The sequence below is a fragment of the Typopeltis vanoorti genome, chromosome 20 (assembly GCF_054136105.1).
Source record: "Typopeltis vanoorti isolate ZY-2024b chromosome 20, IOZ_Tvanoo_1.0, whole genome shotgun sequence".
Lineage (NCBI taxonomy): Eukaryota > Metazoa > Arthropoda > Arachnida > Uropygi > Thelyphonidae > Typopeltis > Typopeltis vanoorti.
In genome coordinates, this window is record NC_143568.1 from 85,827,229 (window position 1) to 85,852,149 (window position 24,921).

At 39.2% G+C, this 24,921-nt stretch overlaps 1 protein-coding gene across 3 annotated transcripts in view; it reads left to right on the forward strand.

The window, feature by feature from the left end:
• The first annotated feature begins 1,571 nt into the window (after window positions 1-1,571).
• LOC150095626 (lysophospholipase D GDPD1-like) overlaps window positions 1,572-24,921 on the forward strand; it is a 144,451-nt gene continuing 121,101 nt past the window's right edge. For 2 of the 3 annotated variants that reach the window (XM_090409983.1, XM_090409982.1), the window contains exon 1: window positions 1,572-1,645. The gene's annotated coding sequence lies outside the window, so the exon portion shown is untranslated. The remainder of the gene's footprint in view (window positions 1,646-24,921) is intronic. The other variant, XM_090409984.1, reaches the window with a different exon arrangement.

The following is a 24,921-nucleotide window of genomic DNA, read 5'->3' on the forward strand; positions in this document are numbered from 1 at the left end:
AAAGCTATCTTTCAACCAACACATCAAGTTTACGTGCGCAAAGGCATCTAAAGCCATTGCACAGATCTATCCGCTAATTAATAGAAATAGCAAGCTCAGCAACAGAATCAAATTGCAGCTATACCAGATTACGATTCATCCTATAATACCTATGCCTCTCCAGCCTGGAGCCACACCTCTAATACTAACATTATCAAAATACAACGCGTGCAGAACAAGTGCTTGAGAATGATTCTGAATGCCCCATGGTATGTTAGAAACAATCAACTTCATAGAGATACAAATATTCCCTATATTTTCTCTTTCCTACAATCCTTAGCATCTAAGTTCTTCCTAAAGACGTCCATACACCCAACGATTTAGTTCAGCAAGCTGCAGCATACGAGGCAACGGACATATCCAAACATAGAAGACCAAAAGCTATATTAACCTCCTATAGCGATGCATAATCTCTATGCCCATTCAGGGCGAGCAGACTGCTCATCAATTTTACCCTCACTGTAACCGCAACAGATAGCGGGGAATATGAAAAGCATCTTGCTTCAGCCCTAAAGTCATAAATGTCAATTGCCAATTGTCAATGTCTCCTGAATGTACTATCACCTGTTCATAACCGATGCTACTAGATTATTCTATTCTTATTTGGGGATATCCTTAATATTTTGGCAGCTGAGTGTACATTTTTGCTGTCTTTCCTAGTATGCAGTCAAAAAAAAATATAACAATGACAATTCATGTATCATATATTTTATCATTGACATCTTTATACTGATTTCACACTTCTGAGGTTGTTCAAGGTACCAGAAAAGCTTGAAAGGATGGAAAGTTAAGGAGCTAGTCAAAAACTTGTTGACATTTGATCCGAAAGTTATATTACTTAGGAAATGGATGAGGCAGTGGTTTCCAAAGGGCAGAGTAGAGGGGAATGGGCAAGAGGAAATTATCGTTGTCTTGTGAATTTGCAATTGAGCGATGAATAGGCGATAACTAGATTCTGCACTTCTCAACAGATTTGGAAGAGTAGGATAATTACCGACGCCAGTTCTAATGAAAAGCAATCATGAAAATAACTGTTGAGTGCAGAATTATACAGTCTATCTATATAATTAATAGCTGATAAATAAATAACGAGAAACCCAGGAATCTTATCACAAACTTCAGTTTTGCTAATTGCAGAGAGAATCATTTGGCAACGAGGTGCCAAATGATTATTACTCGTCACAGGATACAGGGGTGGACGAATCTAGCAATATTGGACATAATTTACGTCTGTCCGATTGTATATTCAATATCCTAATTACACTCACCAAAAGAAGCAACTATTTTTGTTTAATTCTGTGTCAATTTTTCTATGTAATGGCTAATTAGACAAACAGATTTTGTCAAAATTATACAGCACCGAATACATAAAATCTTGTTATTTGGGACAGACAATAAACCAATTTGTATTTGAATCTCTCTAAAAAATTAATTATTTTGTAAATTATGCTGTTGACAACAAGGCGGCGCCATCGTCTGTAAAAGTTTCTGTTTATCATAGCATGTTTCTGTTTATCGCAGTATGTATTGAAAGTATCTTTAAATGTTGTGAATGTCGCTGTTTGCATTTATTGAACGTAGAGTGGGTTGAGCATTCGGCGGGAGAGTAAGCATTTTTCACGTTATATCATTTTTTTTTTATCGTGCTGTATTTCTACATAATATTACCCAGCACTTTTCTTCTATAATTTTCGTAGTATGAAATGCCGTGTGTTGCTAATTTTTAAGCCCTCAAGACTTAAATAAAATTTCAACCCTTTTAGTGCTCATCCATAAATTAGGCAAAAGCATTAATCCGGTGGTATGGCCCAAACAAATACTCTACTAAGAATTGTCCGTACGCAACGTACGGACAATTCTTGCTAGAACGAGCTGTGAATCGCGATTAATGACAGTCATTGTTGATATTTACAAGGAAATAATTTGTTTGCTGAATAAAAAGCCTTACCTCACGTGATATATAAAGGTGACAACTGGAATCATTGCAATATCGTAGCTGGCGTAATTCGTGCTAAATCAAATAACACCGATAACTGTCATTCTTGGTACTGATATCTAATGTTAAAATGCGGCCACACTTTTTTTTTTTCTTTTCCTCTTTACTAGTAGACGCAATACGCTTTCACTTTCGAATAGTACCAATTCCGCAGAATTGGCATTACTTATAAATTATCTTCAACTGTGTGTGTTTGCAAAATACAATTCATTTATTAAAGCAGTTCCTATGGTACAGTTAAAGATTAAAAAATATGCTAGGACTAATATATAAACATGTCCATCAGTAATACGAAACCACTAGCGAAGCAGTGCTTGCACATATTTTTCTGTTTATCCTTTGCTACTGTCGCGCGTTGTCGTCTGCTATCCGCAGATGTTTTCTCATGTGTGCAGGGTGTTTGCTTGGCGTTGTTGCTTCGCTAGCATTGAATAGCACTTACGCATCTTATGAACGGCCAATTTTTGAAGATGGCACAAAAGAAAAAAACTTAACTGCATATCATGTAAAATAAACGGTCGGGTTTTTACAGTGGCCGTCCTTGGCTTCTGTTATGAATGCGTTGGTGTGTCATGCAACGCGAGAACGGTGATTAGCATCGGGAAGGATCAAATTATATTGAATATTCTAGTCATGAAGGATTTACAGCGAAATCAATATCCGGTACATTAGGTGTCCGCATGACTCATTTTTCTTTTGGAGCCCATTAAAAAAAAAAAAAATCATCTCAATTCGCATGACCGCGATTTTTTCCTCCCCAGTTGAAGTGAAGAAAAATGGATACCACCTATTATGAATAACTGTATTAGGTAATAAAACACACTGAATCCTCAAGATACATCATGCCGTAAAATATATATTAAATGGAATGTATAATTGATATTTTTTTTTCATTCCAATGAAATTTTGAACCACTTCTGGTTTGATTTTTGATACTGATTTGACTTTTTTTTTTCCAGTTACACAGAAAAAATAAATCTTTTAGCTTCTTATTTTATGTCTGATATATTTAGTGTGCATTGCCACAGGGAAAAAGAGTATTATTTCAAAGCCTCCATTGAGTTCAAGACTCATCATGGGTAGTCAAACAATCAGCTGTTGTACCTTGCCTTTTAAATCTTCAGCACTGGAGTATTCACTGTTCACTTCAGCAGTGTTCCATCCATTCACCATGGGGAAAAGAAAAAAATAAATTTCCACTTTCTTACTTTGTAAAGTTTTTAGATGTTACCCTGTTCTCCCTGATAGGCTCCTCTTCTTACTTGTGTGTCTCAATTATATCACCTTTACTCCTCCTATTTACCAAACTCTCTACACCACATTCCCTTAATCTGCCTTCTTAACATTCTAGATTCCTTATATTATTTGCCTCTGCATCCTAACCAAAATCAAATTTGTGGGCAGAAATCCATATGTGTCCTGATTTTACAATAGAACTATCACCTCCTCCTCTTTATTTGTCAGGATTCTTTACATTATAGCAGCAATTTTTTTTTTTTTTTGAGGGGGGGGGGTAACTTATACATTTGTGACATATGCCCCTCTGAACTTATTCTCTGTCTGCCAAAATGCCTCTCATCCATTGCTTTCTCCAGCTGGAGGAAAGGATTGTTCTGTTTAGGATGTAAGAAAATATTCTATGGTCATGCATCAAGAGATTACTCTCATGAGTATGTACAGAAATTGTGTGCTTGGGGTTTTTTAGCATTTGAACAATTTTTATTATTAAAAGCAGACTTTTAGTCATTTCAGCTGAAGCAAATAAATCCCTGAGGCTGATGTATAATGTCTAAGTTAATTTGTAATTAAGTTGATCACACTAGACACCATATATGAGGGGGGGTGTTGAAAAGTTAAGAAAATCACCATGAAGGAATTGAGGTAGTCATGTAACTTACACATTATTATACATATTCCCCACGAAGTATTATACACCTGTTACAATGCAGCAGCATCGTTTTCAGTCCTCTGAGAAAAGTCTTTCCCTTATCGCACAAACCAGTACTCAGCTGCAGATGTGACTTCTTCTGTGGTAAATTTTGTTCCTTTCAAGTGTTTCTTTAAATCTGGAAATAGGAAGTAGTTAGATGGGGCCAGGTGTGGTAAATTGGGTTGGTGAGGCAGACATTTAAAGCCCTAGTTGTGTATTGTCTGCTGGGTCTTATGAGCAGTGTGTGTGGGTGCATTGTCCTGAAAAAGCAACATGCTTCTGCTCAGTTTCCTGTGGTATTTTTCCTTCAGAGCTGTTGAATAAACTGCTGCTCCAACAGTTTCGCATTTTTTTTTTTTTTTTGAGGTACTTAGTAAGGATTATTCCATCCATATTTCAAAAGATAATGGGCAAGAACCTTCCCTGCTGACTTTTGGGTTTGGAACTTCTTTGGCAATGGAGAATCTTTGTCTCCACTCCAATGACTGTTGTTTGGTCTTTCTGTCATAGTGATGAAGCCATGTGTCAGTCACAATATGAACCCAAAAAACTGCACCTGATTTCTCATTGTCCCAAAATCTCTTGAGATGACAGCTCACATTCTCTATTGATCGGCATTCAAACATTTGGGGACTCACTTTGCTAAGAACCTCTGCATGTCCAGATGTTGGTGGATAATGACCCCAACTCGTTCCCTGGATATCTCAAGAGTCTTTGCAATGTTTTTGGCTGGTATGTCTGTCATCAAGGATCATGTGACAAATCAGGAAGACCTTGATCTTGCATCAAGGTCTTCCTGATCTGTTATCTCAAGATGCCCAGTTTTAAAGTGGGCCCCATCTGGCTTTACTTTTAGGTAGGTGAATTTGAAAATGAAATAGTTAAATTATTAACTGATCACTTCACCTACATGTTTTATCAAAGCAGAAGTATGGTACGCAATGAAGTTGAAGAAACTGATAGGAAATTCAAGTAGATATAATAATAATAAAACCTCAACCAGATTTGCTTCATCTGTAAATGTATGCATCCTCCCCCCCCCCACTTCTCATTGCACTTTCACTTGAATATATAGGCTAAAAAATATACAAAATCCTGTATGTATATGGCATTGCTAGTTGTCAACTTTTTTTTTGAGACAGTACTCCCTCCCCTTATGCATAGCTTGTTGATCTGTTCAGCGCACTACTCTGTTATGCAAGCTTATCCCTTTGTACATTTGATTATTTAGGTAAATATTGGTAATCAAAAATATTATTACTTCACTTAATACACATGCTAATATATCATCTAGTTTTGCTGTCATCTTTGTCCAGATTTTGCAAAATCTTTAGCATTTCCAAGCTATTCATTTGTTTATATCTTTGGCATCTCCATGGAGTCACTGATCATGGATGACCTACTCTAATCATTGCCTACATGATACATATCATACCTCTCCTGGAACTCATTTTTTGATGGAGCACTCAAAACCACCTCTGCAAACCATTCATCGCCCTCCAAGCAAAAAATCTAAAATGAAAAAATTGTCCTTGCTAGCCACACTTAGTTTCTGGTGGTGACCCTTTGTTCTCTTACCTCCTGTCATATATTGAAAAACATCATTGTCAATCTCCTGTAAAACCTTTTAATAACATATGCTTCCATCATATCCCCTCTTATTCACCTATCAGATAGTTGAATAAGAGAAGACATAAGGATTATTCCATATATATCTACCATCTTGGTCACTGGATTCTCTTGACTACTTTATCCCCATGGAATCCAAGTGACCAGATTTGTATATATTTGTTCAGATGCAGCCTTATTAATGCCTTTTAAGTGGGAATAATTACCTCTTCATCCTTATCTTTAAAGGTACCTGTGGCATGATTATAAATAATAAATTGCATGATAACCATAGTAATTAACTTTAATGAAATTAAAGTACAGATATTTCGTACTGAAAATACAGTACATCATCAGTGTGTGTGTGGAAACAAGCAATCAAAGGAACCGGATTACAAAGTACATACAGCAGTCGGTGGTTTACCAATTAAAAACTGTTGCCATGTGCTAGAAATTAGTATTAATAAATAAATAATATTGTCCGCCCGGTTAGCCTAGTGGCTTTGCACTTCACAACCATATGCATGGGGGAAGGAGTGTCCTAGGTTTGATTCCCATCGACAATGCAAGGAGCTTAAAGCTTTTCCTTAGCCAAAGCCAAATTAGCCAGTCTTGGGTGTGGACAGCAGGGTTCCCCCCCCCCAATTTATCTAGGGTTTTTCATCCCGCAAGCAGACAAGCCGGTCCCATGAACATGCACGGATCTACAACCATAAATACTTAACCCCCATGAGGGGGGGGCTCAACTCTCCCCAATAGGGATGGGGGAGAAAAGGGAGGAAACTCCATATGAATGAATGAATAAATAATATTAAAAATATTATTAAACAACTATTTTTGATGTTTACATAAGATAAGAATCTCCCAAACTTTGGGAGAGAGAGAGAGAGAGAGAGAGAGAGAGAATCATTCAGATTTGGCTGATGTAAAAGGGCTTCACAACTTTCTTTGAAAAGCCATTCATATTTAAACCTGCATGTATGGAGAAGATGAACTTTATCCTACTGGATATTCTTTCATGTAATCGAATACATGAAACCTCAGCCTGGTCTGGCACAACATAGTATTAACACTAAACACAATATCCAGTGGGATAAAGCTCAACTTCTCTTAGATGCAGGTTTAAATATGAATGGCTTTTCAAAGAAAGTTGTGAAGCCCTTTTACATTGACCAAATCTGAATTGCAATGATTGTCTCTCTCTCTCTCTCTCTCTCTCTGCCTCCCCCAAAAGTTTGGGAGATTCTTATCTTGTGTAATCATCAAAAATAGTTGTTTAATAATATTTTTAATATTATTATTTCTTAATACTAATTTCTAGCTTGCAGCAATAGTTTTTAATTGGTAAACCACCGGCTGCTGTATGTACTTTGTAATCTGGTTCCTTTGATTGTTTGTTTCTACATACTGATGTACTGTTATTTTCAGTATGAAATATCTGTACTTTATTTTCATTAAAGTTAATTACTGTGGTCATCATGTAATTTATTATTTCTCTCTTCATCCTTGCTTATCATTTCATTTCTTCCATAGTCTTGTAATCTAATATGCTCTTTCAGCCACCTTCTCACTTTATTATAAAAAGTAAGCAAATTACTAAAGCAACATCTACCCTTCACAAAACTATGTTGCCTTTTATAAAGTATCATATTATCATGTTGGAGGCTTAATGGATTGTATACAGCACTCAAAGGATTAAAACTGAATTTAATTCTTCCTATATTTTGTCTCAGTCAATGAGACATCTTCAGGGATTACAAAAAAACTAATGTAACATAAATACAAATAACAAACAATACTAAGCCCAACCACATGGGTGACACTAAAGTCCTATCTAGATGGAGCACCCTCTAAGGACGGTTGTAGGGTGTAAGTATACCGTTGGGAAGGCATGTAACTCTTCCTAGACACCTTGCACGCCTTCGCAACGGTACCCTTTCCTTCAAGGTATATAGAAAACCCGTGCACACAGGCAGATACATTCACAAATTCTCCCATGACCACCACCACCATGCTCAACAATATGGCATTATTAAAACTCTTACCAAGAGAGCCCACAATCTTTGTTCCAGTGGAACCGCCCTTACAACTGAACTTGACCACATACACAACACTTTCCTCTCCAATGGCTACAGCGATCACAGCATTAAAAAAAATCATCAGGTCCTCCCCCATTCCCTGGTGTTCTCTCCAGAAAGAGTTTAGAAGTGCTGTCACCATACCCTACATCTGTGGCCCATCCGAAAAAATATCCAAGATTTTAAAAAAGTACAACCTACACACAGCATTTAAGCCCCACCGCAAACTTGCTACCCTTATCTGCTCTACAAAAGATCAGCTCCCTCCTCTCTCAGTGCCTGGAGTCTATAAAGTACCCTGTCCCTGTAAAGTGGCGTACTTTGGACAGACAGGCAGATCAGCTACTATCTGCGTGGAGGAACATGTCATACATCTGCAACCACTACTATGGTCAGGCCTGGCTGACCATGTCTTGGATATAACCCACAGGATCTCATGGAAAAAAAAACACCATGCTCCACCACAACAAATTCAAAAGAGAGACTATTCTTCTTAGAATCAGCAGTAGCTCTCAGGAATGAACCAAATCTTAACAAATATGGTTGCATTAAGCTTCCTAAGATTTGGGAAATGCTTATCACCAGATGTCCCACTTTACATTCCAGGCTACCTACAACCACCCTTAGAGGGCACTCCACCTAGGTAGGACTTTAGTGTCACCCACGTGGTTGGGCTTAGTATTGTTTGTTATTTGTATTTATGTTACTTTATTTTTTTTTGTAATCCCTGAAGATGTCTCATTGATTGAGATGAAATATAGGAAGAATTAAATTCTGTTTTAATCCTTTCTGAGTGCTGTATACAATCCATTAAGCTTCCAACATGATATCCTCACAGCCCTTAAACCTCTACACATGGAAAGTATTCATATTCCTGTCCATCTAGACATGAATTCTGTCTTTTGCCAGCTTTTCTAATAACCACCACTCCTGAGATACTGATTTGCCTATAATTTGCATCTTTTGTATTGGAGTCTCCTTTATACAATGGAACTATTTTGCTCTCTTTCCATTCCCTTTTCACCTCTCAGGACTTAAGATCAAATTAAACAACTGGGTTAGAGGGAGTGCCAATTCACTTGTGCATTCTTGTAATACGCAGGCTGATGTGCCATCTAACCCCCATGGCTGCATTCACATTAAGGTTCTGCAATATTGGGAATACTTTCAATTCATCTACTTCTATTTTTCTGTCAGTCAGTGTTGCATCTGGAAGTGAATAACTCTACCTGAATGGTACATTGTAAAATGATCATTCAGTAGCTCAGATATTTTGTTTGCTTCTATCACTTCCTTATCAACAACACTCATTAGTCATTCCTTTTACTTGCCACATAATGAAAGAACTTTTTTGATTTTTTTTTTTTGGTGTAGTATGCATAAACTGTAGTACTTTTGTCTCATAACTTCTCTCACACCTTGTGCTGATTATCCCACTCATTCAAAACCCACGGAGTCATCATATTAACCATTATGAACTTTCATCCACATTAGGATGCCTGCACCCACACTAGCTGGTGCCCCCCCCAATACTCTAGTTTATCTGACTGTTTCATATACTCTCTTAAATAATGCTCTCTCTCAAGAAGCCCATCTTTAAATCCATTGCATCCAAATTGATCAGTTGCAGCAAATTGCAAGTAATCTTTATTTAATAAAGTGCTAGACAGTGAAAGAGTACCCAGAGAATGGAGAGAAGCAATAATAATTCCAGAAAAAAAAAAAAAAAAAGACAATCTCACTAAATATAGAAATTGGAAGTCAATACCTGTTAAAATTTGGATAAATAGAATTAAAAATAGAAAAGATTAAAACGTAAGCAAGTTGGTTTTTGAACAGGTGAAATACTCTACATCACAATTTTCTTTTAAGTAATATTGAAAAAAGCATAGTTAGAATCAGTCATCTATTTGAAAAACATACAATAATTTTAGCTGATCGCTATTCTCTAAACAAACTGAATACTAGGACCCAGAAAGTAAAGGTAGTAATAATAGTTGGAATAACCAAATAGCAAAAACCTGTCAAGAAATGAAATTATTTCATTTCTTAACAGGTAAAGTGAAGTTATTGATTTTGTTTCTGAAATGTCAAATACACTGAAAAGTATGAAATGATAGGGGATATTTATAATTGAGTTACTGTAAGTGGTCTTGGTAACTTCAAGGGCTCACTTTAGTAGTGAGTACGGGCATGGCAAACCCGAGGTACCAGATGCTGGGCCATGCCTTACTTCATGTAATATATATCTGTTATATTATTCTGTAGGCTGGTCCCTCCTCTTCTTTCTTTGCTTCTTTCTCCTCTCCTTGCTCTTTCGCCCTGATGCTATTAGCGTATTCGAGGGCTAGGGGTGAGTCTTTCCTATCTTGCTAAGTCATTTCGTCTTATGCAGCCACCGAAGGAGGCAAGCTAGCCTCAATAGGTGCCGGTCCCAATCCCGGATAAATGCGAGGGTTGATGTCAGGATGGGCATCCGGTCGGAAAACTTCAATGCCAGCTCAAACTATGATATGAGTCAAAGAGAAAATCATATAAGGGCTAGGGCGTACCCCTTAGGCGACGCGCAGCCACATCGCCCTACAGCTGTGAGAAGTGGACGAAGGCTACCGCATCAAGGGTGGGTGCGGTTAAAGAAACGAGCCCAGCAGGTGGAGAGGATGTTGCAAGTGGGAACACTGAATGTTGGAAGCATGATTGGAAGGGGAAGAGGAAGTTGGACATTTTATGTATGCAGGAGACAAGGTGGAAGGGGGGAAAGGCAAAGGAACTGGGAGATGGATATAAATTGTTCTACTCTGTAGTGAATAACGAGGGAAGAAATGGTGTAGGAATTGTGGTGTGTGGCAGAATGAAGGGTGAAGTACTGGAAGTGGGTAGAAGGAACGACAGGATCATGCGAATGAAAGTGAGTCTTGGAGAAGAGCAGGTGGTCGTATTATGTGTATATGCCCCGCAAGTTGGTTGTACAGCAGAGGAGAAAGATGAGTTCTGGAACGTGTTAGATGAAGAAATGAGGGAATTGGAAGAAAATGAGATGGTGATTGTTGGAGGAGACTTGAACGGACACATAGGATGACAGAATAGAGACTGTGAAAGGGTGCATGGTGGCCACGGAGTGGGAATGATGAACCAGGAAGGAGAGAGGGTTGTGGACTTTGCAGTAGCGTTTGATCTGGCAATTGTGAGCTCATTTTTCTACAAGAGGGAAGACCATTTGATAACATTTAGGAGTGGTAACAACAGTTCACAAATTGACTACATTTTGACTAGAAGAAAACATCTTAAGGTTGTGACAAATTGTAAAGTAATTCCAACAGATCAAGTAGCACAGCAACACCGACTGCTGTGCGCAGACTTTAAAATAAGATCAAAAATAAGAACCTCTGGATGCCATGGGATGAAGACAATTAAGTGGTTTCACTTAAAAGAGGAGAGTGTGAGGAATCGTTTTAGGGAGAGAGAGTGTTAGAGAGGATTTCGGATGGACTGGAAAGTGTACAAGATTGGTGGAAACATAATTCAAAATTAATCCTGAGCTGTGCAATCAAGGTGCTTGGTGAGACATCTGGAAAGATTAGAGAGCAGAAGGAGGGTTGGTGGTGGAATAATAATGTACAAGTGGCAGTGACAGTTAAGAGGAAGGCAAAGCAGAAGTGGGATGAGTCAAGAGTAGAAGAGGGCAGAGAGAGAAAGCAAGAAGCCAAGAGAGTTGTGGCACAGGCGAAGGCCATGGCATATCAAGATCTGTATGATCAATTAGAAACAAAGGAAGGACAGAGAAAAATTTACTAACTAGCGAAATATAGAAATAAAGCAGCAAAGGACATCTTACATGTGAGGCAGATCAAAGACGCTGAAGGAAGAGTATTATGGAGGGATGTTGACATAAGAAACAGATGGAAAATATACTTTGAGGGACTTTTGAATGAGGAAAATGCAAGGACTCACAGAGGAGATGAGCAGCCTTCTGAGGGAATGGTGCAGAACATCAGTAGTGTGGAAGTGACGGAGGCCATGAAGAGGATGAGGAAGGAAAATCGGTGGGCCCCGACAGAATTCCAGTGGAGGCATGGAAGGCACTGGGGGAAGAGGGAATTGACCTGCTGTGGGACCTATTCATGAAAGTTTGCCAACAGGAAAATATACCTGAGGAATGGAGGGAGAGTACTCTTGTCCCCCATCTACAAGGGTAAAGGGGATGCACAAGACTGTAAAAATTACAGAGGAATAAAGTTGATGTCCCACACAATGAAAATCCTAGAAAGGGTTTTTAATGGTAGATTGAGGAAGGAGGTAGAGATTGCAAAGGAACAATTTGGCTTCATGCCTGGTAGATCAACAACAGATGCTATCTTTGGGTTACGGCAGATGATGGAAAAGTATCGAGAGAAACAAAGGGAGCTACATCTGGCATTTATTGATCTGGAGAAAGCATACAATAGAGTGCCAAGGCAAGAAGTCTGGAGGTGTCTGAGGGAAAAGAAGGGAAAAAGGTATGTCAGGTTGTTGCGGGAAATGTACAGAAATGTGAAGACAAGTGTTCGGACCTGTCTGGGATAGACAGAAAGTTTTCAAGTAACAGTTGGCTTGCATCAAGGGTTAGCATTACGTCTGTTTCTGTTTAATATTGTGATGGAGGTAGTAACAGAGGAGGTGAGAGAAGATGTGCCTTGGACAATGTTGTATGCAAATGACATCTTGCTGTGTGCAGATTCAAGAGGAGAAGTGGGAACTAAACTGGAAAGATAGAGAAAAGCACTGGAAGAGAGAGGTATGAGACTGAGCAGAAGTAAGACGGAGTATATGTGTTGCACAGTGGGCGGCGGACAGGAGACAGAACTGGAAGGAAATGTCATCAGGAAGGTGAGAGACTTTAGATACTTAAGTTCAACAGTGGAAGAAGATGGAGGAGCTGAGAATGAAGTGGGATGCAGGATACAAGCAGGTTGGAGGAACTGGAGGGAGATGGCTGGAGTGTTATGCGATAAGAGGGTGCCGATCAATCTGAAAGGCAAAATCTATAGGACAGTAGTGAGGCCAGCTATGATGTATGCTATAGAAACTGTGGCCCTGAGGAAAAGTAACATCAGCAGGATGGAAGTAGCAGAGATGAGAATGCTTAGGTGGATGTGCGGTTTGACCAGAAAGGATCGTCTGAGAAATTACTATGTCAGGGGAACAGTGAAAGTTACGAACTTAGGAGCGAAAATACAGGAGGCAAGGTTGAGATGGTTTGGTCATGTGATGAGGAGGGAGGACGAATATGTGGGAAGAAGGGTCATGCAGATGGATGTGCAAGGAAGGTGGAAGCGCGGGCGGCCAAAGAAGAGATGGAGGGAGCTGGTAGAAGAGGACTTGAGGATGAAGAACTTGGATGTGGTGACAGCCCAAGACAGGAAGGTGTGGAGGAGACTCATTATCAACAGTGACCCCACTTAAGTGGGAGAAGCTACAGAAGAAGAAAGACTGTAAGTGGTCTTGGCAAGTATGTGTGGGGGGGGAGGCTGTGATTGAAATATTTCAAAATGTATATATTTAAATTAATTCCATGTAGCACACGTCACAGCTAATTTCACTATATATTTTACAATAGTTGAGAAACTGAATTACTATTAATTATTATTCAGGCCTCCATGGAGTCAAAAGCTCATCAAGGGAGGTCCTTCCTAAGAAACGCAGTCTAGTGAGACTCATCGATGGGAGGTCCCCCACTCCTAATGAAAAGAGCATTCTACAAACAACAGCAATAACAATCGGTTTCATTTTTCAATTAGAGTTCACTTGAAATATTATGAAATATAAATTGATATTTTAAAAATTACCTGTGTGTAAAAGTGTGCCTGTGTAGCTCAGTGGATGTGGCGTTTGCATACCACGGTGCTTGGCTGCACGAAGAAAGACTTGGTTTAGAGTCTAGTCGGTGACTAGAGGAAATTTTTCTAAGCCTTTTTTCGATCGGTTCCCAAGTTAGTCGATCTCTGGCACGGGCAAGCGGGTTTTTCCTTCCAGAAACTCGGGTTTTTCGTCCCGTAAACTCAAGAAAATCGACCGTAGAACCCACATTATTTCAGACATTAAATATATTGTGTTAGGGTTAGGGACCACGAGATGGCGACACATTTGAGCCGTCTCTCTTCACTGTGTACCGCTTAATTAGTGATAGCCTTGGGCCATCTATCTCTGATGGGTACCAGTGGAGATTGAACTGCTCCTTTAGTCTCCAAAAGTTAGATGGGGCTAAATGGCCTCGCCTGCTCCCCGTATACGGGAATAAAAAGGCATTAGCTGATTTTTTTTTTTTTTTTTTTTTTTTTTTTTTTTTTAAATTACCTCAAAATAAGAATGTAATGCAATTTATCATAATTTCTATTTCAGAAAAGTAGATTGAGTTGTTCACAAAGTTGTATCTAAATCTGTAAGCATAATGACATGGTATACATATTTCCATATTATGGAAAGAGCAAGAAAAAAGCAAAGTAATGTTCAAACTGTATTTATTTCAATAAATGTTGCTTGATAGCATCTTTTTTTTTCTTTTTTCAGAATACTTTAAAATAATTTAACACAAGCTTTGTAAATTAGCATGAAAATAATTTCCACAATATTTTCAGTAACACATTCCAACATGAATATATTATTTTCCTGACTCCCCATGGAGTCACAAGAAGTCAACACTAGTGAGTATCACTAAGTGATAGACTGTGTTCACAGTCTGCATAGAACACATACTGTGTTCACAGTGTTCACCACCCTCTCAGGCAATACATTCCATACTCCAATCATTCTCCATGCAAAAAATTTACTTCTTACCATTTTTTTTCACCACTCCCTTTTACTACTCCCAGGGATAGCTCCTCATTCTACTACACAAAATCTCCTCTACGTTAACACAATAGACATTCAATAGCTTAAATGTCTCTATCTTATCTTTCCTCCCTCCTTTATCTTCTATCCACCAAACTGCAATCTGCATGCCTTCATAATCAAAGTGTACAGTCCTGATATTATTTTTGTTATCTGTCTCTGCACCTGCTTCAAGGCTACTTGAAGCAGGTGCAGAGACAGATAACAAATTCACCATATCTCAGCACAGAAATCCAGATGTGGCCTGATCAAAGCTTTATACATGGGACCAGCACACTTATCTCTCATGATCAATGTTCTCCTCAACATTATTATGATTATGATTCAGGTCTCCATGGAGTCACAAGACTTGCAATTGAAGTCTTGACTAGAAAACAGTATCTTACCACTCCTTGAACCCATTGACTGTCAGTACTCTCACCACTCTATCAGACAATGCATTCCACAGTTCATCCACCCTCAATGCAAAGAAACCACTCCTTACCCTCTTGCTCACAACTTCCTTTCTTAATTTCCAAGGATGGCCCTGTTCTGCTAAATGAAAGAACTCCCCAGTGTCAACCCTGTAACTACCTCTCAACAGTTTCTTCTTCCTCTAAATTAGCTTCTCTAATCACCAGTGTGCCCATTTCTCTGCCATTCTTTTGATTATCATAATAGCTCTTGTTATCCATTCATTTCTTTACATCAACCCTGAAGACATTGGTGTACCTGGAAATCTTCCCTCTAATTTTCTCTCCATTTCAAGAGATGTTTTCCTTGCTGATCCTCTTAATATATGTCCTGCCACCTAGCACTTTATAATATCTTTCATTAGTGCTCTTTTGGTTCCCATTAACTTCAATACCTCTTCATTAATTTTTTTTTCTCATTCCAAGAAATCTTCAGTGCTCTCCTATAGCACCACATCTCAAAGGCCTGCAATGTCCTCAACAGTTTGTCTTAATCCTATTGCCTCTCCTACCTACCAAACTCTGCAGTCCACATTCTTTCAGCATATCCTCATAACTAACATTGTACAGTCCTGATATAATTTTTATATGCCTCTGCACTCCACAGTTCATTTATCCCTTTCAAATCCTGGGGACCAAATTTGAGCACTATAGACCAGGTTGTCACTCCACTTTATACAGTGGAGTGACAACCTGGACCACCCATCCATCCAGTTTATTCAAATCCTCTTGCAAGGCTACCACATCTGCCCTATTACTAATAACCCTTCCCAGCTGTGAATCTTCAAACAACTAAATATTCCCTTGCAATCCATTGACGATGTCATTGATATAAAGGTTAAACAGTACTGGTCCCTGTGGGACCCCACTTGTATCCAATTCTGAATCCAGTTTACTAACTTGATATCTAAACCCATGTGCTGCAACTTAAATATCAGTTTATCATGTGGTACCTGTCAAATGTCTTTGTAAAATCTAAATAAAAATGGTAAAATATGCCTTTCCCTCATCTACCCAATGCTGTAAATGATTCCTCACTAATTTCTCCAAAATCTTAACAATACTGAAATACAAACTGGTCTATAGTTTGACACTTGAGTCTACTACTACCTTTATGCAACACTATCTTGCCCTCTTAGCTATGGGCATCTTTCCCATTGCCAGACTCATTGAAAATCCAGGTCATCAGAGCTGTCAGTTCTTTAGCATATTCTCTCACAACCCATGGCAAAATCCCATCTAGTCCCATTGCTTTATTGATGTCCAGAGTACTCAGTATTTGAAATGCTCTTCTTGCAATTCTGAACCTCAAACCTCCCCTCTAGTATTAAAACTTATTTCTCCAGGATGAAAACACCTCAATAAGTTTGGTCGCTTGGTGTCGCACTGATTAGATCGTCGGCTTGTCGAGAGCTCCTGAAAAGATTAGTAGTATTTTGTGTTAACATTAGATATTTTACTAGAATTTTAAGAAGTATTGTTTGCTTTTTGTTTCTTGGTGTGTCTGTGAAATTTTTGAGTGTTTTCTGTTATTTAATTATTATTTTTAAGATAAGATAGCGTACACATGGCACCGATAAAGAAAAAAATGGCGGCCAGGTCACCATGTTTGTTTAAGAGTTTTGATGTAAACGAATTTATGCAATGTGCTGTCTGTGAGATGTATGCCTTGCGAAGAGCGGTGGGAGTCTGGTTAGAAAGTGATAGTGGAGTTAATATGTGCAGAAAGTGTAAAGAGAATGAGGATTTCAAGCGTGTTTCGTGTGTCGAGAGTGATATCGTTGACGATAGTTAGAATGTAGAAAATGGTGGTGTGCTAGAGAATTGCTTGGTAGTACCAGATAGGTGTGAGAGCGTCGCTGAAAGTGTAAATGAAGGTAGAAATACAGAAAGAATAAGAATGGATGATTTGATCGATAATGAAAATGGCGAGATAAATGCGAGTAGCGAAATTGCCTGTTTGAACGGTGCGATACACAGAGCTAAAAGACAACTGGAGCGTATGGAAAAATGTGTGTTGAACGTACCGACAAATAACCGGTAGAAGTCTGTGACGGCAAATAATAGAATGTTCGTAAACGTCAATAAAATGAAGGAGCGAGTGCTGTATGGGGATTCGCTATTAAGAGGTGTAATAATTGAGAGTTTAACGAAGTCGTACCAGCTGGGTGCGAACATAAAGGACGTCAGCGAATCTATTCGACTGCAAAAACAGAGGGTGAAATAGATGATAATCGTGGCAGGAACGAATGATTTGAAAGAGGACAAAATGGAAATGATAGAGGATGTGAGGGAGTTATTTGAGGTAGCAAAAGAGAAGAGTGAGAGAGTTAGGATGGCAAGTATCTTACCGCGGTATGACAGCGAAGTGTTCAGAAGGAGGGCCATAATTGCCAATGACTTTATGCGTGAGTTATGCATGGAGAGTGGTGTGGAATTTGTGGATGTGTGGAATGAGTTCGATGGGTGAAAGGACTTATATAAGATGGATGGGTTCCATTTGAATGGAGTTGGTGTACGGAGACTTAAAAAAGTGTTGATGAATGATGTGGAAGTGGATGTACAGACTCAGGGAAACTAGATTTATTAAGAGGGGGGGGGAGTAGATATGCAGACTTTAGGGAGGCAGTTAAGTGTATGAATTATATTATGCCCGAGCGAGTACGACAGACAACAAATCAGAATGGGATAGTTAGTATAAGGCATCAAAGTAGGGATGGGACAAATGGGCCTCTGCGATTCATGTACACTAATGCCAGGAGTATTAGGAACAAGAAGAGTTTTTGGCCATGGTTGGCACTTCCAGGCCACAGGTTGTTGGTATTAGTGAAGCATGGCTGACAGAAGATGATAAAGCTAGTGGGATTGAATGCGACGAGTATAGTGTGTTCAGGAGTGACAGGGTGAATAAAAAGGGGGGAGAAGTGTTATTGATGATAGCTGATGAGCTTCAGCCAAGGAGTATAGAAGTTGAACTGCAGGATGGGGAAAAAAGCACATTTGAGGCTGTTTGGTGTGAGATAGAATCTAGCAGAATAAAATATGCAATTGGGTGCTGCTATAGACCAGGTGATGGAATAGATGGTGGAGATAGTATGCATAAGCAAATAGAAGAAATGAGTGGAAGGAGGGTAATTATTATGGGTGATTTCAATTATGGTAACATTGACTGGAAAGAGGAGAGGGCACATGGGAGGAAGGAATTGGATTTTATGCAGTTATTAAGGGACAACTACCTATGGCAACATGTAGTGGAAAATACCAGGGGGCAGAGAGTGCTGGACCTAGTAATTGCAACTGAGAATGTGGCTGTAACGAACATGACCATGTTGCCACCAATTGGTGAGAGTGACCATAAGGTCATGACTTGGGAGGTGCTAAAGGAGTCGAATTTACAATTAAGACAGGGTACATGTAGAATTACCGGGCTGGTAAGTATGACAAGCTTAGGTGTGTGCTTGGCTCAATGCCATGGCATGTAAAACTGCAAGGGCTGGATGTTGATAGTGCATGGGAGGTGGTTAAGAACTGTTTGCAGGAGGTTGACTGTATACCAAGAGTCTGAATAATAAATCAAGTAGGGGTTAAATGGATGAATAACACTATTAAGCTTGAGCTGCAAAAAAAGAAACAATTGTGGAGGGAATTTAAGAAGGGGGACCATCAGGCGCAGGAACAGTATAAAGCTCAGGCCAGGATGGTAACAAAGGTGGTAAGAAAAGCAAAAGCAGATTACCAAAGGAAATTGGCCACGCATGCTAAAGAGAATCCCAAACAGTTTTTTCAATGTGTTGCAAGTAAAAGGAAAAATGCTCATGGTAGAATGATCTTAAAAAATGCTGAGGGTAGGGAGGTAACCGAATCAGTCGATATTGTAGAATTACTGAGCGAGCACTTTGCAAGAGTATATCATCCAGGTGGTGACTTTGCAGGAATGGAAGAACCAACAGCTTATACTGGAATTGTGATGAATGAAGTAAAGGTAACTAGTCTATTACAGAACCTCAATGTCAATACATCTGTGGGATTGGATGGTATACCAGCTCATGTCGTACATGAAGCGGCTAAAGAATTGTCAGTGCCCTTGACCATTTTGTTTAATTTGAGCCTCAGGACTGGGTGAGTCCCAAGGGGGTGGAAAGAGGGGTAAATAGTTCCGCTGCACAAAGGTGGTTCCAAGGCTGCTGTTGAAAATTACCGGCCAATCAGCATAACAGGAATCATTATCAAGGTCTTAGAGAAAATAGCCAAGAGGAAAATACAAGATTGGATAGAAGAAAATGGGATACTGTATCGGGGACAGCATGGTTTTGTGAAGGGTAGGTCATGCCTCAGTAACTTGCTCACGTATTATAACACAGTGACGGCTGAACTGGATAAGGGTAATGGGTTTACAGTGATTCTACTGGACCTTGCTAAGGCCTTTGACAGGATACCACATGGAATTCTAATCAGTAAATTGCAGCATATGGGGATGGACATAGGGTTGGTGAGATGGATAGGAGGGTGGTTGACGGAGAGATATCAGAGAGTGGTTTATTCAGGAGTAGAGTCCACAAGACGGCCTGTGACTAGTGGTGTGCCACAAGGATCTGTTCTTGGACCACTGCTGTTTAATTTTTTCATAAATGATATAGGAAAGGATCTGAGAGGAACAGTTCATTTGTTTGCGGATGATGCGAATTTGGGTAGGGCAATGGTGAATGCAGATGATGTCAAAATTTTTCAGGATGATTTGGATAGATTGGAGGTCTGGGCTAAGGAGAATGGATGTCAATTTAATGTGGCAAAATGTAAGGTTATGCATTTTGGGGTGAAAAGATTGTCAGCAGTTTACTGCATTGGTGGAACCGTGCTCCAGGAAATTGAGGCACGAGATTTAGAAGTGTTGGTGGATAAGGAATTGAAATTTAGGGGACACATTGCAAAAGTGGCCAAATCAGCTCATCAAATCACTTGGTTGCTGAAGAATACGTTGACAAGCAGGTTATTGTTCCTCTGTATCGAGCCTTGATAAGACCCCATCTCGACTACTGTGCCCAGATTTGGTTACCTAAGTTTCTTCTTGATGGGGAGGAGGTTGAGAGGATCCAGAGGCGAGTGACCAAGATGATAGCAGGTCTGTGGAATGAACCTTATGAGAACAGGTTGAGGATTTGTGGGTTGCAAAAATTGGTTGATAGGTGGAGGAGGGGAGATATGATTGAGACATTCAAATTACTGAAGGGTTTCTATAAAATTAATTCAGAAGATATTTTTGAGAACAGGGCTGGTTGTGGGAGGACTAGGGGACATCCAATATAAACTGGGCAAAAGTGTGGTTAGTAAAGGTGTTAGAGCCAGGTTCTTTACTTTTAGAGTAGTGAATCAGTGGAATGTGCTCCCTGAGTCTGTGGTGGATGCTGTGACAGTGAATGAGTTTAAGACGAGGTATGATAGATACTGTATGAATGTCGAATAGTTGTGATGAATATGATAGATACTGTATGAATGTCGAATAGTTGTGATGAATATGATTTGGGGCCTCCCTCGATGAGTCTAATGACTCCCTGGAGTTTCCCGTAATAATAGTAGTAGTAATAGTAATAAGTTGTTCATTGAACAACTCCACAACGTCCTTTGCGATTCCTTCTCATATTCCAGTTTTGCCTTCCTTATCATACTAGTTGCTCTCCTGGCTCGAGTCTTATATTCTTCGTGCATCTGCTGTCCACCTCTCACTCCTTATCTCATCCATTATCTCTTTTTTTACCTGCAGTTCTGATTTGATATTGTCATCAACTTTACACCAAATTGTGTTCTTCTTCACTAGGGGTATACAACTTGCTGCTAATAAATATTCCTTCACAAGTTCCCAATAACTGATATCTTGCCCTTCCAATTCCTCCATCCATGGAATTGCTCCAAGTTGATATCTAAGCCTTATAATCACCCACCTTATAATTCCATATACATTCCTTTCTCTTTGATACTCTTGCATGTCTGTTCATCTTCCAAGTCAAAACCACATGGTCATTCTCTCCAACTAGGGGCAAAGATGCCATCTCTGTTACAATCAGATTTTCTAATGCTGTGACCAAATCTAAAACTTTTGAACCTCATGTTCCTTCTATTACAGCTTACCTAAGACATTTGTTCCTTAAGAATTCCAGAAATTCCATTCCTTTTCTATTATTACTACATGCAGTTTCCTCTTCTCAGTTTATACTGCTGTAGTTAAAATATCCCATAACATTTTTACCTGCAGTTCCGATTTGATATTGTCATCCACTTTACACCCATTTTTGCACTCTCCAAGATCAGCTGCCTACATATCTACTACTATTCACCCCCCCTCCGGCTTATAGCAACACCCCACTAAATATCCTGTTCTGCCCATCTCTACCTCATCTCGCACCATATGCTTTCAAAACCATTAGTGCCATTGCCCTCCAAATCCTCCACTCTGAGAGGACATAACTCAGCATTTGTCATAAGCAGTACTTCACTACCACGTTTGCCCTTCCTATCTTGTCAAAAAATGCTATACTCTGCTACTTCTATTCATGTCAATATGTCATCTTCTGTCAACCATGTTTCAGAGATTCCAATAATCTTTGGGTAGGCTGATGCTATTAGTTCTACCAATTCATCTCCTTTATTCCAGATACTTTTGGTATTAGTATAAAGAATCAGGCATTGTCTGTTTCTATACTTACCATTATAGAAATTACCATTATATCCCCTTCAGCCTCTACTGGATTCAGCATTACATGATATATTCCCCCTTCTCCTAAGCGACTATTTCCACAAGAGGCCACCTGCTACCATACACTCCGATCATTCTAGTTTTCCTGCATTGACACACTGACTTGTATAAAGAACAACATTCTCTCCATATGCCTATGCCCTTCCTCATTCAAATGCAAGCTGTCTCTTGCTTACAGTTCCTTTCTGTCCTATCCTCAAAATGCCCTCCAAGCATCCACGTAATCCAGAATGTGTCTTTTGACACATTTTGGCTATTATACTATTCATTATTGATGCTCTTCTCTGCAGCTCTGCATTATCATACCTGTACAACATACTATCTTCTCTCTCCTTGTCTTCTTTCATATAACCTCGAGCATGATCCTTAGATCTCTTGCCACTCCCTTTCACACTACCTTTCAAGTCATTCATTTTCATCATTACAATCATCTCATCCACCCTTTTACCTTGCTTAATTGCCATAGTCACATTATGTCACTCCTCTAGGCAAGCTCTTCTCTGGCATTCTGTCTTTTACACTATGGATCATACTCTCCATACATCACACCTCTTACCATCCTGTTTCTTCCTTGCTCAGCTGCATCTCTCTCTCTCTCTCTCTCTCTCTAACACTTTCTTTCTTCCCCACTTACCTGCCATTTTGTCATCTCTTCATCCTTGATTCTGCACTGTTTTGCCTTACTCTCATTCTCTCTTTCACTAGTTCTCCTATTCTCCTACCTTCTGTCATTCCCATAAATCTCTCTCTCACTCATTGATTTGCTTTGCATTCATTGTTTCCAGTCACCTAATCTCATCTTTCATGCTTCTCACCTCTTTCCTGATATATTCCACTTATTCCACTTAGTCTTTCAGCACATCTCTCTCTCCCTGCAAGCTATCTACTCTTACTTAACATTCATCATCCCAATCAATACCATCTTCTAGAACTTCACGAAGTTTCAAACCTGCTACACTCCCTACTCCTTGGAGGTGTCACGGAATAATAATAATGCTACCAAGGTCCATTATTCTGATTTCTAAATCAGTTTTTCCCATTTTCTACATTTAACAAATACATCCACTCTCTCATCTCTCACCTGCCAGATGTCTAATTTCTGGGATGCTTATATACTGCAAGCACCAGATACCACAAAATTCTGTGGTATGCCGTTCAAAATGTAGTCCTTAAATGGTGGTGAACTTGGTAATAAGCCATTGGCAAACTAAGTTGCAGTTGCTGAAATTATTTAAACACTGCACAAAGAATTCTACAAACTGCAATATATTATATTAAAGTACAAATTCCCCAACTACACTACCCACAGACTATATGTTCTGTCTAGCTTAGGTTTTTCATAATTTAAAGTAAAAACTCGAATAAATAACAAACTTGTCTTTTTTTTTCGCTGCTACTTCATAGCACGTCCAACTATCCCTTGTCCTCTGGCATCCTTGCCGTACATCTCTGGGGTGTGTTTACAACCTTTGCTATATGCAATCAGAACTTTAAATCATTATCTATAATCATCCCAAATCCCTTGCTTCCTCCACTTCCAGTATAAATAACTCCATCATATGAGTATGACGCATCCCATTTGTGGATCCCAAATTTTAAAACTCTACATTTAGTTGCATTAAGTTGACATCCCATGCCGTTTGACCACATTTTGAGCTTGTTCAAATCCTCTTGAAGAGCCAAAACATCAGCACTATTACTAATAACCCTCCCAAGCTTCACATCTGCAAACAACTGAACATCTCAATTTAGATTGAATGGCAATGGTCCCAGGACGAACCCTGTGGAACTCCACTTGTAACCTTCTTACAACCTGATACTACTCTCCCATATACAACTTTGATATCTGTCATAGAGCCAATTACCAATCCACTCCACTAACCTCATATCCAAACCCATATGATGTGACTCAAAAATTAAACCTGTCATGGCACCCTGTCAAAGGCCTTGGAATAATCCAAAAAAAAAAAAAGAGTGTATACCTGATTTTCATCCACTGCTCTTTTTATTCTATTGTAAAAGGTAACCAGATTACTAAAACAGCACTCTTTAACAAGTTCATGCTGGCCTGCATAAATATTACCCTCATCTTCCCAATTGTGTATGAGATCTTACAAATTTCTCCAAAATCTTAACGACTACAGAAGAAATACAAACAGGCCTATAGGTTAATACCTCCATTCTACCACCACCTTTATGCAGTGGTGCCATCTTTCCACTCTCTAGTAACCTGTCCCCATCATAAGACTTTCATTAAATAGCCAAGTTATCGGAACAGTCAGTTCCATAACATATTCCCTTAAAATGTGGGGATATTTCATCTAGTCTCACTGCCTTATTGACATTTAGCTTACTAAGTATTCAGAATACATCTTCTTCATTCACTTCTAGCACTTCACCACCCATTATCCTTCTAGGAATAAAAGCCTGTACGAGGGTGGTCTGAAAAGTTCTCATCCTAACAATGAAAAAACTGATTCATAATTTCAAATTTATTTTTCAACATAATCTCCCTTAAGACTAATACATTTATTCCAGCAATGCTCCAACACCATTGTCCCGTCCCTGTACTGGTTCTCAGTAAGATCTGCAAAATACCCCTCTACAGCTGCAATCACCTCTTGATTTGAAGAAAAATGCTGGCCAGCAAGGAAGAGTTTTAGTTTTGGGAAGAGATAGAAGTCGGAGCCAAATCTGGCAAATAGGGTGGATGTTCCAATAATTCATAGTGCAGATCCCTTAATTTTCCCATTGCCATGGGCAGGTGCATTGTTCTGATGAAAGTTGATTTTTTTCTTCTGCAAACTGAGTCTTTTCTCACAAATTTTTTCATCTAGTTTTGTTAAAAGATGGGAATAATATTCCCCTGTTATTGTTTTACCCTTTTCAAGATAATTAATAAACAAAATGCCTTTTAGCATCCCAAAACACCAATGTCATGACCTTTCCTGCTTATGGAACCGACTTTGTCTTCTTTGGCACTGAACAACTGGCTTCTGTCCATTGTTTTGACTGCTGTTTAGATTCTGGTGTGTAATGGTGAATCCAAGTCTCATCCATAATAAATCAATGCACAAAATCAGTTTTATTCTTGTTAAAATGCTCCAAGCACTGTTCAGAGATCTTCATGTGAGTACATTTTTGATCTGCTGTGAGCAAGCACATCAATCATCTTGCGCAGAGCTTTTTCATTTGCAATTATT